At 41.6% G+C, this 17,403-nt stretch overlaps 1 protein-coding gene and 1 non-coding gene across 2 annotated transcripts in view; both read left to right on the forward strand.

Moving 5' to 3' along the window:
• C5H12orf42 (chromosome 5 C12orf42 homolog) overlaps window positions 1-17,403 on the forward strand; it is a 131,340-nt gene that overhangs the window by 45,731 nt on the left and 68,206 nt on the right.
• On the forward strand, window positions 14,182-14,254 carry TRNAK-CUU (transfer RNA lysine (anticodon CUU)). Its single transcript has one exon. It is a non-coding gene; the product is annotated as a tRNA-Lys (tRNA).

The raw sequence follows: 17,403 nt of genomic DNA on the forward strand, positions 1-17,403 counted from the left end.
TATTTATGAGTCCCGTTTTACCTGTGTAGCTTTCATATTCTACCAATGGGTTACTTATAACACGAGAGTGAGTGCATCTCAAGGAAGAATATATTTGGGTTCATTACTCATCATAAGTGTAATTATTGTTTAACAATATTATGAAGGGCTGATGATGACATGCAGGTGTTTAAACATGCAGTGCCAATAGATTTGACACGGTATTCAGTTCTAGGCATATACATTTTTAAAGGCTTCTATTCACTGGGGGGACAATAAAGCCCCACACAATGGCAAGTGTGTTTGCTAAAAACATGAAGTGACTGGTTAATTTTTAGTCTTTAGATTTTAAAATGGAGTTTTTTGGGGGGCAGTGATACGTGTTTCTTGACTTGCTGGTCTATACATTGTATGTTCCAACCAGTTTTTGGATGTAGAATTTGAGCTTGCTTTCTTGTGGCACCCACACTGAAGTGGACCATGAAATGACATAGCTTTATCTGGGTTGCACTGTGATCTCATTTGTGTAAAAAATAAAAAGAAAAGTGTGTGTATAATGGTGCTATATATGCATCAAAATTTACTGAAAGCAACTCCAGAACATTTTTGTAGTGTTGCTTGGTTCTTGAGAGTGGTAAAATCAGCATGCCCTTCTGTACTGTTTAAGACGTTTTGAGTGAGCATTCATTATTTTTATAGTTTAGAAAACAGATATATTTAGTGATACAGGTTGTCTTTCTTATAAATTGAATAGCAGTGTTTCTCTTAAGTGGAGGACTTCCCTGGTGGCTTAGACGCTAAAGCGTCTCTCTACAATGTGGGAGACCTGTGTTCGATCCCTGGGTTGGGAAGATTCCCTGGAGAAGGAAATGGCAACCCACTCCAGTACTCTTGCCTAGAAAATCCCATGGACGGAGGAGCTTGGTGTAGGCTACTGTCCATGGGGTTGCAAAGAGTCGGGCACGACTGAGCGACTTCACCTTCTTTCTTTCTTTCTTAAGTGGAAGAACTCTCCCAAGCAGCAGTTAACGTTTCTTGCCTCAAAAGGCTTTAAAATGTAAGATTGTGGAGAAAACTGCTTCTAATGTAATGCCTAACAAGTTTAAATAATTGCACTAAGGCTCTTGGAAAGGGAATAGTATGCAGATGAAAGGGCAGATCAGAGTTAAGTCACTGCATGGTTTAATTCCTCACAAGCAGTCTAGGTGGCATATTAGGGAGGGCTTTTCCATCTTCAAACTCCTGCTGCTGCTAAGTCACTTCAGTCGTGTTTGACTCTTAGCAACCCCATGGACTGCAGCCTACCAGGCTCCTCCATCCATGGGATTTGTCAGTCAAGAGTACTGGAGTGGGTTGCCATTGCCTTCTCTGCTTCAAACTGCAGAAAGGACATTAGGTGTTCATAGCATCTGTATGAGTCTAGAGAGCTGGGTTTGGAAAATAGCAACGAGGGTATCTGTATAGGTTAGGAAAGAAAAACCTTTGCCTGGTACCATGTGGCTCAGTGGTAAAAGAATCTGCTTGCAATGCAGGAGATGCTCAGGAGACCCGGGGTTCAATCCCCGGATTGGGAAGATCCCCTGGAGAAGAAAATGGCAACCCGCTCCAGTATTCTTGCCTGGAGAATCCCATGGAGAGTGAAGCCTGGTGGGCTACAGTCTATGGGTTCACAAAGAGTTGGATACAACTGAGGGACTAAACAACAAGCAAGGATTGGGCAGAAGCTGGAGGGTCTGTCTGCCCCTTTGGTTTCTACTGGGTGCTGCCTCCCAGTGGAGAATTTCCTCCCCACGATGTGAAAAATTGGTTTGATGCTGAATAGACCAGAAATCAAAAGTGAAAATAAGACTAGGTAAAATAAAACAAACACAAAACTCCAAACCAAACAAAACCAGACAAATGTTCCTATTGGGGAATCTGAGGAATCAATGTATGTTTGTTTTTTTTTTTACTCTTTGCATGAATTTTGAAGCAGGGAGAGAGACAGAAATATTTGCTAAAAGAGGTCAAAACACCAGATAGGGTAGGAATGTGATTTAAGTGTGTGCCAAAAATAGGCTTTGTCTTCTGATTTCCAGAATGGCCGGCTTGCCTGAGGCTCCGTGGCTGCACTTTAATATGACAGAGTTCCCCTGTGGTGGGGGACAGCAGATGCTTTCTGATAACTAACCTGATGTCTAAAGGTGCAGGGGGAGACACTTGCATTCCATAGACCCCCAAAGATGAAGGAGGAGTGTTCGCTGAGCCAAAGGTACTCAGTTGTTTCCTCCACATTCTCCAATTGGGCAAGGCATTCCACCCTTAGAGGATGATGAGAGGTCAGGAGTCATTTGCAGGCAGGATTTTCTCTTCAGGACAAAACAAAACTGGAGGGTATTTTTTCTAAAGAAGGTGAGAGTTTGTAGAAGGAGGACCAGACCCTTAGTATGGGAATTGGTGTCTTAGAATGAAGCCCTCCCATTCTGACATTTGGAAGAGCTGCAGCCAGCTCACCCATACCGACAGAGAAGCCATTCAGTTCACATGCTTTGACAGTGTCTACCAAGATCACGGTCCTTGAGGGGTAGCCCTGAATCTTCTAATAAGAGAATAAACATGGGCAAAAAGAGAGAGGAAGCCCATTCACTAGGCTTTGAGCCATCATATCAAGGACTGCAAGATTTTAAGAAAAACCAATTGCATAAAGTGTTAGCTGTTCAGTCGTGTCTAACTCCTTGCGACCCCATGCACCGTCGCCTGCCAGGCTCCTCTGTCCATGGGATTCTCCAGGCAAGAATACTAAAGTGGGTGGCCATTCCCTTCTTCAGGGGAAGATCCTGATGAGGGATCGATCCCTGGGTTTCAGGCAGGTTCATTACCAACTGAGCCACCAGGGAAGCCTGAATGTTCATTGGAAGGACTGAGGCTGAAGGTGAAGTTCCAACACTTTGGCTGCCTGATGCAAAGAGTGAGCTCATTGGAAAAAAAAACCCTGGTTCTGGGAAAGATTGAGGGAAGGAGGAAAAGTGGGCAACAGAGGATAAGATAGTTGGATGGCATTACTGAACTCATTGGACATGAGTTTAAACAAACTCAGGGAGACAATGAAAGACAGGGAAGTTTGGCATGCTGCAGTGCATGAGTCTGTGAAGAGTCAGACATGACTTAGTGACTGAACAACAACAGCAATTGCACAAAAGGACCAAGAAGATTCACTAGAAAAACTGGCATTAGAAGAAACAAGCATATTTCAGAAACCAGAAAAAATTTTCACTCTAAAAAGATACCTAATTAATATCCTCTGGGAGATTCTGAGAAAATCCATAAAATAGGAACAACTGTGTCTTGGAATAAAAAGCAGTCAGCAAACAGAAAGAGTTCAAGAATCAAACATATACCTATTGAACGTCAATAATTTAACAGAAAATTGGAAAAAAGTTGTGGGAAATCTTCTAGAGTGTAAAGCAAAATGATAGGAACAAAAAAAAATGCAAGAGGAAAGCTAAAGTATGGGGAAAACGACTAAACAGTAGTCCAAGCAAACATGAAAGATAAGAAGAGAACTACTGGTGAATTTGCTCTGAAGCACCTGTGCCCCCTTAATGGTGCGTCACTGAAGCTTCTAGCCAGACACTGAAGGGACTACCATGCCTAGGCACTGATATTGGTCATCTGCTTCTTCAGTCACTGAATCTGAGTCACCCTCTCAACTACTTTCTATCCCATGCAACTCTGCATAGCCACATGACCCATTTTGAACCAGTTTCCCTAGCTTCTTTTTCTTCCTTCCTTTGTTCATTTTCTTTTCTTCCTTCCTTCTTTCTTTCTCTTTCTCCTTCCTTCCTTCCTTCTTCATACCACACTCGTTAGCATGGCTGCCATGAAGGTTTAGGTGCTCTTCTGCTATAGTTATTCTTCTTCCTCATTTTATCTCTCTAGTGTCAGAGGAAGAGCAGAGGCCATGGATTTGAGGGCAGGAGGCCCACTGCTCATCTGTAGCTTCTTCCCTCCTTCTTCATGGCCCCTAATGACTTGACTATTTTCTCCTCTGCTACTTCTGCCTTAGTATCTTCATGAACACCATAAAGCAGTCCTCATGAAATCCTAAAGTCTCAATAGTCTAATATGATTCTATAGTGCTCAAAAGAACATTTTGTTACTAAAATGTAAAAACAGAAGTAGACGAAAGCCACATAAATCATGAGGCACAAGTTCCTGTTTTAGTTCTCTGGCCAAGGTGGAAAAAAAATCACTAACTTTGCATCAGGATAAAAAGTAGAAACAAAGAAAAGTCATCTCTATCTTTGAACTTCCCAGTACAATAACCAATGAGTTGATGGCACCTGCCACTGAACAGGTAGTTGTATCACTACCCATAACTCTCCAATGTGTATAGGTATTAATACATGTTGGTGACCCCCCCACCTGGCTATTATAAATTCTCTATGAATATTGTCATTGAATTGTCATAAATATCTTATCAGATGAGCGTTGCTGTTATCCTTATTTTACAGGTGAGAAAATGAAGGCAAAGAAAAGGAAAGCACCTTGCCCAAGTGGTAGATCCAGGGTCTGGTCTGGGCAGTCTGGCTCCAGCGTGCGTGCTGTGATCCACTGCACAGATTGCTTCTTTGTGCTGATGAGCACTTCTCTTTCTTATTGTTAACCTGTTGTCATTGTCACCATTGTTGTTACTCCGATTGTGCTTTCGCCTTCCTCCCACCCACCTCAAATAAACCTAGATGGCAAGTGAGAGCTCAGGAGCAGCGTGGGCAGTGTGGGGAATATTCTAGATTCAGATTGTAAGAGCTTTGCCTTTGACCTTACCTTCACCTGTCATTATCCTGTCAATGACACTGCTCCCATTGGACTTTGGTTCAGCAGAGAGTTGGGTGATTTGCCCAAGGATGGAGAGTTGGTGCTTGGAGCCTGAGTTAGCAGAGGAGCTACTCTGATGGGTCTTGACACGCCATTTCCTTCAGGTTGGAATTAGAGTGAACATCGCTGTAAAATTATGTAAAGTGAGCAGCCTGAGTATACATCGAGTTGGTCAAAAACTTTGTTTGGGTTTTCCCATACCAACATACAGAAAAACCCAAATAACATTTCTGGCCAACCCAGTGTCACAAGGAATAGATTTTGGGGCCCTGAAGGGGAAACTTTGTTTGAACTAGAGTTTAGAAGTTTGATATATAAAGCCGAATCTAATTACCAGAATGGATTTCAACAAAAAGTTTTATGTAACTTTGAGAGTAGTGGAAGGCAGCTGGGAAATTTATTTAACCTCTCGGTGACTCATTTTCCTCCTCTGTAAAATGGGGAGGATAAAATAATGATTACTGGTTACTGGTCATTGGTTACTGGGAAGATTTGAGGCATTAAGGATGTCAAAAGTGTTTAGAACAGTGTAGTAGATACTCAATAAAGTGTTAGTTACTGGTGGCATATAATGAGTAGTAAACAAATTACAAAATATATTCCTAAAAAATAAACTACAGTTACGGAGAATCACACTATCTTTTTCTTCCAAAAGCAATTGTATCTTTATCCTTTGGTGGATCTCGGCATTCTTATTTTGGCAGTTTTACAACTTGGTATTTTTTTCATCCTCATAATTAGATCTGCTTTTATCAAACTTTTAATCCCTAGTTCCAGTAGTTTTTTTCCCCCTCTGGGTTTCCCAAATTTATTCTCTGTGATGTGTACTCAAGTTGCTTGTAACACAGCAGTACTCTCTGAGACACCATCCTCTTTGCCAAGAACTGTTTTACATCTTACACATCTTTTGGTGTTGTTTGGTAGGAAGCATTGCATTTATTATCAATAGCACAGGTTTAAGAAATTATACTTTATGAAAAAAGAAATCTCACTGCAGAAGCTTAACATCTGTTTGTGCAGTGACCTCAGTAGGTAACTCTGAATCCCCTTTGGTAAATTTCTTTTTAAAATTCTGGCTCTTCTACTTCTAATTTGGTATAAAAAACTTTCATCAGAGGAAATTGGGCAGAAAACCTTGCCAGCATAGCTAACTTCTTGTCCTTTAAGAAATTATACTTTGATTTTAGAGGTTTGACTGCTAGATAACGAAATTATCATGGTGGAACAAGCCATAGAAATAATAAATACAGTAATTCTTCTTTGCCTATTGTGTGCTTTTGCTATTCATAAATTTTAGGGCCCTAGATATTAGATACACTTACGTAAGGCCTCACGAACGGTAATTATCTTTGGCCAAAGAGAAAACCCAAACGAATGCTAAGCTGCATTATCGCTTGGCTTCTGACATGAGCTGATAATCAGATTTTCTTGCTTAAATCCATGGTGCTCCAACAATGCTACCCACTGTCTGTGCTTCCCGATATTACCCTTAATTAGAAAGAACAGAAACACAAATCTGAATTATTTCAAAATCTGGTTTCCATGGTCAGTGGTTTGAAGGGCTTAACTTTATTATAAATAAACCTGGCTTTATTGGCTAATGAAATCTGAAATGCGAAGCCTGGGATAGAGGGAGTGTAATACTCTGATGTTTACACATCAGAATAGCCAGTGTGGGCAAAGTGTTTTGTAATAAATCATTGGATAATTGAATTATGATTCCTTTGTCCAAGTACGATCTAAACCCCAAACACTAACAGGAACCTGGAAGGAACTTTATATTTTCTTGAGAAGCAATGTTTGTAGGTTTAATAACATATGTACCCATAGCTATCCAAAAGCCTTTTATTTAATGTCTCCTACTTTAGTAATTTTTTTGCTTTGACTTACTGGAGTACATAGTTACAAGTGTGTGATGGTCTGGCCCTTCACACATATATATCCCTCAACAATTTAATATTAAATATTCACATTGGACTTTTTTTCCACAGAGAATAATGTGTGGGCTGGCATCTGAGTGAGGCAGATGATAAGATGGGAGATGGGTTGTACTTTTATTTATAGTCTTGTGAGAAGAGAGCTAACAATAAGGGAGAATGCCTGATCTCATTTGAAGGGCTAATTAATAACCAAGTGGAGATAGTAAATTTGTTCCTCTCCTGAAAACAAACTAACTCTTAGAACCTCTGTCACATAAAAGGAACTCAGATACTCTTGACAAATATATGTTTGTATGTAAGTGTGTGCAGTGGCTCAGTCGTATTCTACTCTTTGTGACCCCATGGACCGTAGCCTGGCAGGCTCTGCTGTCCATGGAATTTTTCAGGCAAGAATACTGGAGTGGGTTGCCATTTTCTTCTCCAGTATATATTCTTTTAAATATATATATATATATATATTTATACACATATCCTGTTTTACGTATTATATATCTCTATCCATCTGTTCTGTATTTTTGTGGATGGTGGGGGCCTAAGGATCTATGTGTTTGTAAACTGTGGCTCTGATCCCTTTTATTCTCTGTTTAATGTTTTTTTTCCCTAAGATTCTATCTTTTTTCTTTGTGAATGTTGTCTTTTTCGTTTTAACCCTTATCAGTATTTCCTCCACTCATTGTTTCACCAACTCTGTGCTGGGCACTTTGCAGTTACATTCTCCCTTAAACATTCATAGCAACAGGAGTTACTCTTAAATCCTGTTTTCCAGATGAGGGCATTGACATCAAGAGAGATAGAACAATTTCCCTAGGATCAGAGATGCAGTAAAAAGTGGAGGGCAGGGTTCCAGCTCAGGCACTATGGTCTTCAGTGCTGTGCTGTACTGTCCTGCCAAACTGTATGTTAGTTTCTTTTTAGATTATCCCCTTTGTCTTCACTGTGATTTTGTTTCACTGATTGGGGTAGATGCTCCTTTTTCTCTCGTCACCAAGGACCAGGGTGAATGTGTCTGGGGTTCAAGCTTCTGTGACTTAAGTGACTCATTATGGAGGTATTTGTCTTAGGTGGGAGGATGAGGGTAAGAAGAGTTGCCTTTACTACTTTCCAACAAATGTTATACAGTTATATGTTATATGTTGGGGGGATGAGGGTAAGAAGAGTTGCCTTCACTACTTTCTGACAAATGTTATATGTTTTTTTGTCCCTTGTGACTCTGAAAAAATTGGGAAGCACTGCTTTAAAACAGAAACATTCACCCACAAGGATAAAAAACAAAGACAAAGAGAGAAGACAATATCAAGTAAGCATTTTCAACAATTTTTTGAAAGCTGTGAAGTTGGTTAAAAAGTCACAGGAGGCGTGATTTCCCAGTGCAAGTCTACACAGGGGTCCTACAAGGAGAAGTGAGTCAATTCATCTACCTCTGAGAAAACTGGAACTCGAAGGTTTCACATATTTTCTAAAGCAGGGCTAAAATAAGGGGCTGGTGACAGTTTGGAGGCAGGGCTCCGCTTTTCCTTAGCTCAACCTCCAGAATCAGGACAGAGATTTTGTTGTTGTTCAGTCACTAAGTTGTATCTGACTCTCTGAGACCCCTGGACTCTAACATGCCAGGATCCTCTGTCCCCAACCATCTCCTGGAGTTTGCTCAAATTCATGTCCGTGGAATCAGTGATGCTATCTTATTTCATTCTCTGCTGCCCGCTTCTCCTTTTGTCTTCAATATTTTCCAGCATCAGGGTCTTTTCTAGTGAGTCGACTCTTCACATCAGGTGGCCAAAGTATTGTTGGAGCTTCAGCAACTGTCCTTCCAATGAATATTCAGGGTTGATTTCCTTTAGGATTGACTGGGTTGATCTCCTTGCAGTCCAAGGAACTCTCAAGAGTCTTCTCCAGTACCATAGTGCAAAAGCATCAATCCTTCGGCACTCAGCCTTCCTTATGGTCCAACTCTCATCAATGCATGACCACTGGAAAAACCATTGCTTTGACTAGATGGACCTTTGTCGACAAAGTGATCTCTCTTCTTTTTAAAATGCCATCTAGGTTGGTCATAGCTTTCCTTCCAAGGAAAGATTTATTATCCAGTAAAATTAAGTTAGAGAGGGACACTGGCCTCAGAGATAAAGTGGGATCTCCAAACAGGGGTTTCCTGAAATTTAGAAAGTAACCCTTTCTCCTGTTCTGTTCCCTGAGTGCCATCAACCAAGCAACTATTTCCCAGGCTGGGCTTTGGAGGAATCTTCTCTGGAGAAACCAGAGAAAAACCCTCACATTCTGACATTGAGGAGTCTTTCATGGAAAGGACAGGATAACTGACTCATGCCACAGTGAAGCCCAGTAATCAACAAGGCTTCCAGTGAGTCCAGAGTTTGCAGTCAGCCTCTTAGTGCCTTACTATTAAATATGAATGGATAGCCAAGATTGCCAATAACTTTTGATAAATTTCGGTTTTCAGGAGAGTTTTTCTGCTGATGCAACTTTTGTTAAAACTGTGTATTTTATGGAGAGTGAAATACGAAGATACATTTATGATAGATTATTTTGAAACATAAATTTTAGTACATCTAGAGTTGATGATTTTTATAGAATAATTTTCCTAAAAATATTTGACTCTGTGCAAATCCATTCTATGTAAATCCAAATTTCATTTTAAATTTAAATTTAAATAGTGGCTTTGTCATGTTTCCTCTGATATTTCTTGTAATTTATGGAGGCTTTATAAGAAAATGAAGGTGGCTTAATGATTTTCATATAATTCAAAACACTTGTTATGTAATTCCTTGGTGATCTTCCTAATCTAGCCCCCAAAGAGAGGCTGGTTTCAGCTCCTTACTCCATGGCTCACTCTGTATGTTGACAAGACCAAAATACCTTTTTATTTTAGTTGTAAGGGTTTGTAGTTTATCTTTCACTTTTGGAATGAGTAAATTACCTAGGACTTTTTGGCTCAACTGGTTAGGGAATGTGTCAACAAGGTGAAGTGCACATCATTCTTATCAGTACAACCCTTATCAGAACTGATCAGTTTTCCCCAAGGTGAAATAGACTATTCCATGACCACAGATTGCATTTTGATCCTCATATCACAAATACAAGTCTCTAAGAACCAGACAGAATTGGCAAAGTAGTAGAGCTCACCCAACTCAAGCTGTCTCACCAAAAAGTAATTTAAAGTCAGCAGACACTTGTCTTGTGTTTATCAGATGGCTGTAGCCACTCCAGACCCTGCAGTCTCTTACTGTCAAACCTTGACCCTGGTTGCCTCAATGAAATCTCATTACATCACTTTGGTTCTGAACTTCAAACCCTGCAGCTAATAGCATTGTAATGTGCTAATGTGTCAGATCTGAGCATCTGTTTTATCCCTGAGGTTTAGGGGAATCACTCACTTAAACTGTATGGATCAAGACTTTGAGTTGTGTCAGTTTAGTTCAGTCACTCAGTTGTGTCCAACTCTGCCACCCCATGGACTGCAGCATGCCAGTCTTCCCTGTTCCTCACCAATTCCCGGAGCTTGCTCAAACTCATGTCCATTGAGTTGGTGATGCCATCCAACCATCTCATCCTCTGTCATCCCCTTCTCCTCCTGCCTTCAATCTTGCCCAGCATCAGGGTCTTTTCCAATGAATCAGTTCTTCGCATCAGGTGGCCAATGTATTGGAGTTTCAGCGTCAGCATCAGTCCTTCCAATGAATATTCAGGGTTGATTTCCTTTAGGATTGACTGGTTTGATCTCCTTGCAGTCCAAGGGACTTTCAAGAGCCTTCTCCAACACTACAGTTCAAAAGCATCAATTCTTTGGTGCTCAGCTTTCTTTATAATCCAACTCTCACATCCGTACATGACTACTGAAAAAACCATAGCTTTGACTAGACGGACCTTTGTTGACAAAGTAATGTCTCTTTTTTAATATGCTGTCTAGTCTGGTCATAGTTTTTCTTCCAAGGAGCAAGTGTCTTTTAATTTCATGGCTGCAGTCACCATCTGCAGTGATTTTGGAGCCCAAGAAAATAAAGCCTGTCACTGTTTCCATTGTTTTCCCATCTATTTGCAATGAAGCAATGGAACCAGATGCCATGATCTTAGTTTTTTGAATGTTGAGCTGTGTAGATTACCAATAACTGCTTCTGGGAGTAGAATAAAGATATATAGGCAATGAAAAGTAACAAACATACTTCCCATTGGTAGTATTAACAGAGGCTGCAACACTTTGAGAAGTCAGCTTTGGGTAAGAGAAAAGCTAAAGCTTTACACCGACCACTTGTCCCTACACCCAGCTTGTCATCAACGCTAACTTGATCACAAGGTTTGGCTGAAGTTTACTTAACTCTAATGCTACCTTGAAACATAGCTCAGTGGAGAGAGATTAGCAGCAATCAAGATCACATGGGGCATCACCCTACTCCATTGAATGGTGGGTGATGCTTAGTGTCAAATAGTAGCTTTATTCAGTATTTGTATTTAGACACCTGGGGTAATATTCTAAGTGGCCACCATCAGTCACAATTTGAATTTCTGCTCGCTGAAACTCCATACTTATTTCTGATTGCAAGTCTTCATGCTCAGTTAAAGAATGGTTCTGGAAACTTCCCAAGTAGTTCAGTGGTTAAGAATCCTCTTTTCAATGGAAGGGATGCGGGTTTGATTCCTCGTCAGAGAACTACAACCCCACATACCTCAGAGCAACTAAACCTGCGTACCACAACTCCTGAGTCTCTGCACTCCAGAGCCCAAGAGCCACAACTGGAGAGTTGGTGCACCATAACGGAAGATACCCATGATGCAGTGAAGGATCCCAAGTGCTGCAACTAAGACCTGATGAAGCCAAAATAAATTCATTAATTAAAAAAAAAAAAAGAATGGTTTTGGATTTCAGAAAAACCAGGTTTAGAAATTTCTCTGCCAAATACTAAGGCTATTGAGGAAACCCAGTTCTTTCCTTTTGATCGGCAATGGTGGTCCACTTCTCATCCTCCTAGGAGACAAGTGCTCAGACAGAGGAGTTCCAATTTTTGTACCCCTCTTCCCTTGCACTCTAATAACAGTTGCTGCTAGGTGTCCTGAAGCCCATGCTTCCCCTACAGATTGCCAGGAGAGAAAGAAAACACACCTTCATTGGCTACTGTACTTATAATGGTTCCTAAAACCAAGCAAGGAAACCACAGCGATCTTGGCAAGCAAACAATTGAAAGTCCAGGTGCTGGCAGTATGCAGAGCCCCAGAATCAACATGACTTGGGAGGAGAGGGGGCTGAAGAACAAAGAAAGGTGCTTTCATTCAGAGAAATTTATTTCTTTTAAATATTTGCGATCTGCAGTCGCTCAACACAGGAGGCCGCTTGGCACGATTTCTCCACAAAGGGGAGGGCTGGGTGGTAACGAGCAGATGCTTGAGTGGCCTGTGGTGTGAGGTGTACCATCCGTCAAGAAGATCAATATTTGTTGTTCTTGTATCTTTGTGGTGAAAGTTTGCTCTTCTTAAACAAAAGAAAGGTGGGGGTTGTGCTTTAATATATAGAGCATGGGTTTGACTTCAGGCGGTAAATTAACTGACAGCAGCAAGGATTTCACAGGCAGGACCATGTCCCCACCTCCCCTGCCCCATGATGACATCTTCCATGTCTGAAGCTGTAAGATGCGTCTAGCTCATGACACTGACTGTCTTTTCTCCATGCATTGTTTCTTGTTCCGGTTAGACCATACCTGGATGAAAGATGCAATATGAATGTAGTACTGTATTATTTCAGAAATCTGTGTTTTAAAGGGTTCATTGATCCAGTTCAGTTTGACTCAGCATGTGTCTTGTGAGGTAGGGACTGTGCTAGGCCCTAGGGTGGCCAGGATGAAGAAGACAGGGAATTGCCTCTTTAGATTTTTGATGCCTCATGTTCCTTAATTTGTCAAACAGATTACAGAGGGAGCCCTTTGAGATCAGGGGTTGGGAAAGGGATAAATAGATGATGGGTCATGATCAGCCTCCTATACCATGGGAAAGATATTTTATTCTTTAGATAAAAGTGTGTTTTATGTCTTTATTGTATATACAAATCATCTGGGAATTTTTAAAATTAATTTTTATTGGAGTAGAGTTGCTTTACAATGTTGCGTTGTATTGTACAATTTCTACTGTACAGTAAAGTGAATCAGTTATATGTATACATATGTCCTCTGTGTTTTGTATTTACTTCCTATTTAGGTCACCACAGAGCACTGAGTAGAGTTCCCTGGGCTATACAGTATGCTCTCATTAGTTGTCTATTTTACGTGTTTGCTAAATTGCTTCAGTTGTGCCCAACTCTATGCGACCCCATGGACGGTAGCCAAAATCAAAATCAGCCTTTGATTTTCCATTTCTGACCATGATCATGAGATCAGATGCCAGGCCCAGGATGATGATAGTGATGAAGAAGGAGTTTTTGGAGTCGCGACTGGCCTCCTGAGCAACTGGGACCTTGCCTCAGCTGACAGGTGGAGTGTTCCTCTTGCAGCATGTGTTAACTCTTTGGTTAAAAGTAACAAATATACCTTTAGTTAAAATAACAAGGAGGGATTAGTTTGCTATTTTTGCCTTAAATAAACCAAACCCAAGTGGCATGAGGAGAAAAGACACTGAAATATCATGAAGCTAAACCAAATTTCTTATCAGCTGAGCAGAAGTAAACTCCGGGAGTTGGTGAAGGACAGGGAGGCCTGGCATGCTGCAGTCCATGGGGTCACAAAGAGTTTGACATGACTGAGCGACTGAACTGAACTGAGCAGAAGTTAGGAAAGGAGACAATTATGTGCAATGGACCTTAGCAGATACATATATTGAAGTAGATCTGTATATAGAGCTTTTATTTGTTTGTGACCTAGAATAGAGGTCTGAGCTTGAGGAAAAGGTTATGGAGTCATTCAGGGGTTGTAAGAAAGTCTTGAGAGTGGATGAGATGATCAAAAGAAGGGAAAAGAAATGAGAGCTGAGACTGGAACTCAGAGGGATAATATTTCAGGGACACGAAAGGAGGGGGAAACTGAGAAGGCATGTGACCAAGAAAGGTGAGAAAGAGGCAGGAGCTGACAATTGTGGAGGAGCAAGAGGAAGAGGAGACCAGATGATTTATTCTCTGTTTTTGAATATTTTCAATCAACCGATGAGAACCCAGAGGGTCAGTCAGCAGAATCTTATAGAAACATATTAAAAAAAAATTGCAGATAGTAGGGTTGGTAACTAGCCAAAACTTATGGTCTCCCACTTCTCATTTTCCTTGGTACTTCCCAATTGTGGTGGGAAGTACCCAATCCACAGGCTGACTTCTGAGTTTAAATTTCAAGTTAACCATGGATGAATTGTGTGACCTTGGCCAAGTTCCTCATCCTCACTTCTCCTAGTATTCCTAAGTTAAAATAGGGACAATCATAGGACTTTCCTGGTGGTCCAGTGGTTAAGACTCTGCTCTCTTAATGCAAGGGGGCCAGGTTCAATCCCTGGTCAGGGAAGTAGATCCCATGTTCTGCAACTAATACCCAGAACAGCCAAATAAATTTTATTTTTTTCATTTATTTACTTTTTTTGAAATTATAAACTTTTATTATTATTTAAACATGTAAACTAATAGTATCCAAGAATTTACATTCAAAACCAGTAGTTGCCACTTCCTCCATAACTTTTTCAAGTCTCCAGAGGCAACTAGTGATACATTGAAGCTTATCTATTATTAGTTATTCTGATAGTAATGGCCATAATTCAAAAAGGCATACACATATGCTACTTTGTAATGTATTAGCTTTTTCCATTATCTTTGACTCCAGCTCTGAAAGATGAAGGTATACCACATCTTTTCTGTCTCAAATAAATTTTAAAAAATGAGGACAATCATATCTGACTGCTAGAGTTTATTGTGGGGATAAGGGTCACAAAATAAAGTTCTTGCAATGTACTTGTTCCCCATTACATGGCCGATGACCATTAGCATGACTGTTAGCAACATTTAAAGGAGGTCATGGGTTTCAACTTGAGGGAGAGTCTAGTTGGCATAAAATAGTAAAGAAAGATAAAAATGAAATGTACTAGGGATGCTTATTTAATTTGACAACTAGGACCATTTGGTAACTTTAGCAAAAGTAGGTTTTCAAGAGTCATAGAGCTCAAACTAGGCTGCTGAGACTCAAGGAGGTGAGAAGATGTGAGGCCCTGGCTCCATCATCTGCTGTGTGACCTTGGGCAAGCTGTTTAACCTCTCTGGATCAGTCTCCTGAGCCATAAAGCAAGAGGAGGAGGAGACTGGATGATCTATTATCTGTTTTTGAATATTTTCAATCAACCAATAAGAACCCAGAGGGTCAGTCAGCAGAATGTTATAGAAATATATATTTTAAAAAATTGCAAATAGTACGGTTGATAACTAGCCAAAACTTATGGCCTCCCACTTCTAAGTTTCCTTGGTGCTGCTCCTTTCAGAGCAAGATATGTATATGACCTGATGGACTATAGCCCACCAGGTTCTTCTGTCCATGGAATTCTCCAGGCAGGAATACTGGAGTGAGTAGCCATTCCCTTCTCCGGGAGATCTTCCCAAACCAAGGATTGAACCCAGGTCTCCTGCAATCCAGGCAGATTCTTTACCATCTGCGCCACCAGGGAAACCCTACATGTACACACCAATACAGATGTAAATGCAGACAAGAGTATGTGTGTGTCCATGCACACAAACACAAACACACACATGAGCAAGCACAAGTCATGCTGTCCAGAGACCCCTATGACAAGACTGCATGTAAGAAGATTGTGCCACAGACCGCAGAGTCAACCACCACTTACTAAAACCTACCATGTTCTGGATGTTCTGCTAGGTGTTGCGGGGGGAAGGGGGACACATGGATAAGTCTGTCAATGTGATTATCCTTGAAGATCTTATAATTTAGTAGAGAGATTGGGAATTTATCAAAAGGCAAGAGAGCTGGCTGGTATGAGTTCTATGACACAGTTCAAATATTTATTAAATGCTGACTCTGCACCAAGCACCATGCTGGGAACAGGGGAACAACAGTGAGAAAAGCCAGGGGAGTGTAAAATTATTTCTAACGGTGAGGCCTCATAAACTTTCAGCTTTTTTATGAGCCCTGGTGGCTCAGATGGTAAAAAATCTTCCCTGCAATGCAGGAGACCTGGGTTCAATCCCTGGGTCAGGAAGATCCCCTGGATAAGGAAATGGCAGCCCACTCCAATATTCTTGCCTGAAGAATCCCATGGACAGAGGAGCCTGGTGGGCTATGTCCATGGGGTCACAAAGAGTAGGACACGACTGAGTGACTAACACATTCACTTTCACACACTGACTAATAGTAGCTGGGTGACCTTGGCATTCAGCTGGGAGCTCTCCTGCTGGCCTCAGTCTGGGCAGTAGCTTAGGGATCATGGCCTGGAGAACTATAAGAAGGGTCAGGAAGGGGAGAGGGAGAGCTGGGGTCTTGTCCTCCTCACTCATCTCACTTCACTGGCAAACCATGGTTCTCTCTTTTTCTAGAACTGAGAGTGAAGTGCTTCTCAGTCCCCAAACATGCCCTGGGAAGCTTCCTGTGACTGCTACCTCTCACCACCATTCTGCTGGCACTGAGGGTAGCTTCAGCACAATCCACTGGCTGGAAGAGTCTTCCCAAGGTTAGAGACCCCTGTAGCATAGATCCTGGAGGCTTCCCGGGGAAGACTTACGTTTGCTCCTCCCAAGTATAATTGGGCTTCCCTGATAGCTCAGTTGGTAAAGAATCCACCAGCAATGCAGGAGGCCTGGGTTTGATCTCTGTTGGGAAGATCCCTTGGAGAAGGGAAAGGCTACCTACTCCAGTATTCTGGCCTGGAGAATTCCACAGACTGTGTAGTCCATGGCGTTGCAAAGAGTCAGACACAACTGAGCCATTTTCACTTTCACTTTCCCAAGTATAATTAGGAGAGATGAAATGGCTTCAGAATATCATTGTTTGCTCAGATGTAGCTCATGTCAGTCTTAAGAATTACCTCATAGCCCACCAGAGGTGGATGAAGCCTGACTAGGCCTCGCCCAGATAAGTTTGCTTTTCCTGGAGGCTTTCTTGCTCTTTCTCTGCCATTTCCAAAGGCTCCCGTTCTTCTCACACTAAAACATGTGAGAAGACTCTCGGATTCTGACAGGATGCTTTCAGGCTACTTCCCCTCCTGAAGAAGCCGCGATTCCCACTGGAACCGTGAAAGCTTCTGCGCCATTCTCGCTGCTGTCTTGCAAAGAGCTTGGGGTGGGGTCTGCCATCCACCCAGGCCTGGGTGAAAACCACTTTTCATGGGTGACAGTACAGACTGGGTGGAGGAGGGGTGGAATTTTCAGTCGTTTGGCTTTTGGAGGAAAATAATGCAAACACAAACCCTGGGCTTAGTTCTTAGGAAATTCAGGAAGGGTCTCCCAGAAGGGAGGGGAAGAAGGATGTTTGTCAACGTGCCCGTGCTCCCCGTGCTCACAGAAATGCTTCCTCCTTTGTTCCTACTGGACTCCGAAGAACACAGCTCTAGCACAAAGCCAAGGAGGCACTGGCAAGTAAAAGCAACAGTGTTTTCTAATCTCCCTGGATCAAAACCACACAAGTTTCGATTCTGTGAAGACTCTTCCTTAGCATGCTGG

Source organism: Bos mutus, chromosome 5 (assembly GCF_027580195.1).
Source record: "Bos mutus isolate GX-2022 chromosome 5, NWIPB_WYAK_1.1, whole genome shotgun sequence".
Classification (NCBI taxonomy): domain Eukaryota; kingdom Metazoa; phylum Chordata; class Mammalia; order Artiodactyla; family Bovidae; genus Bos; species Bos mutus.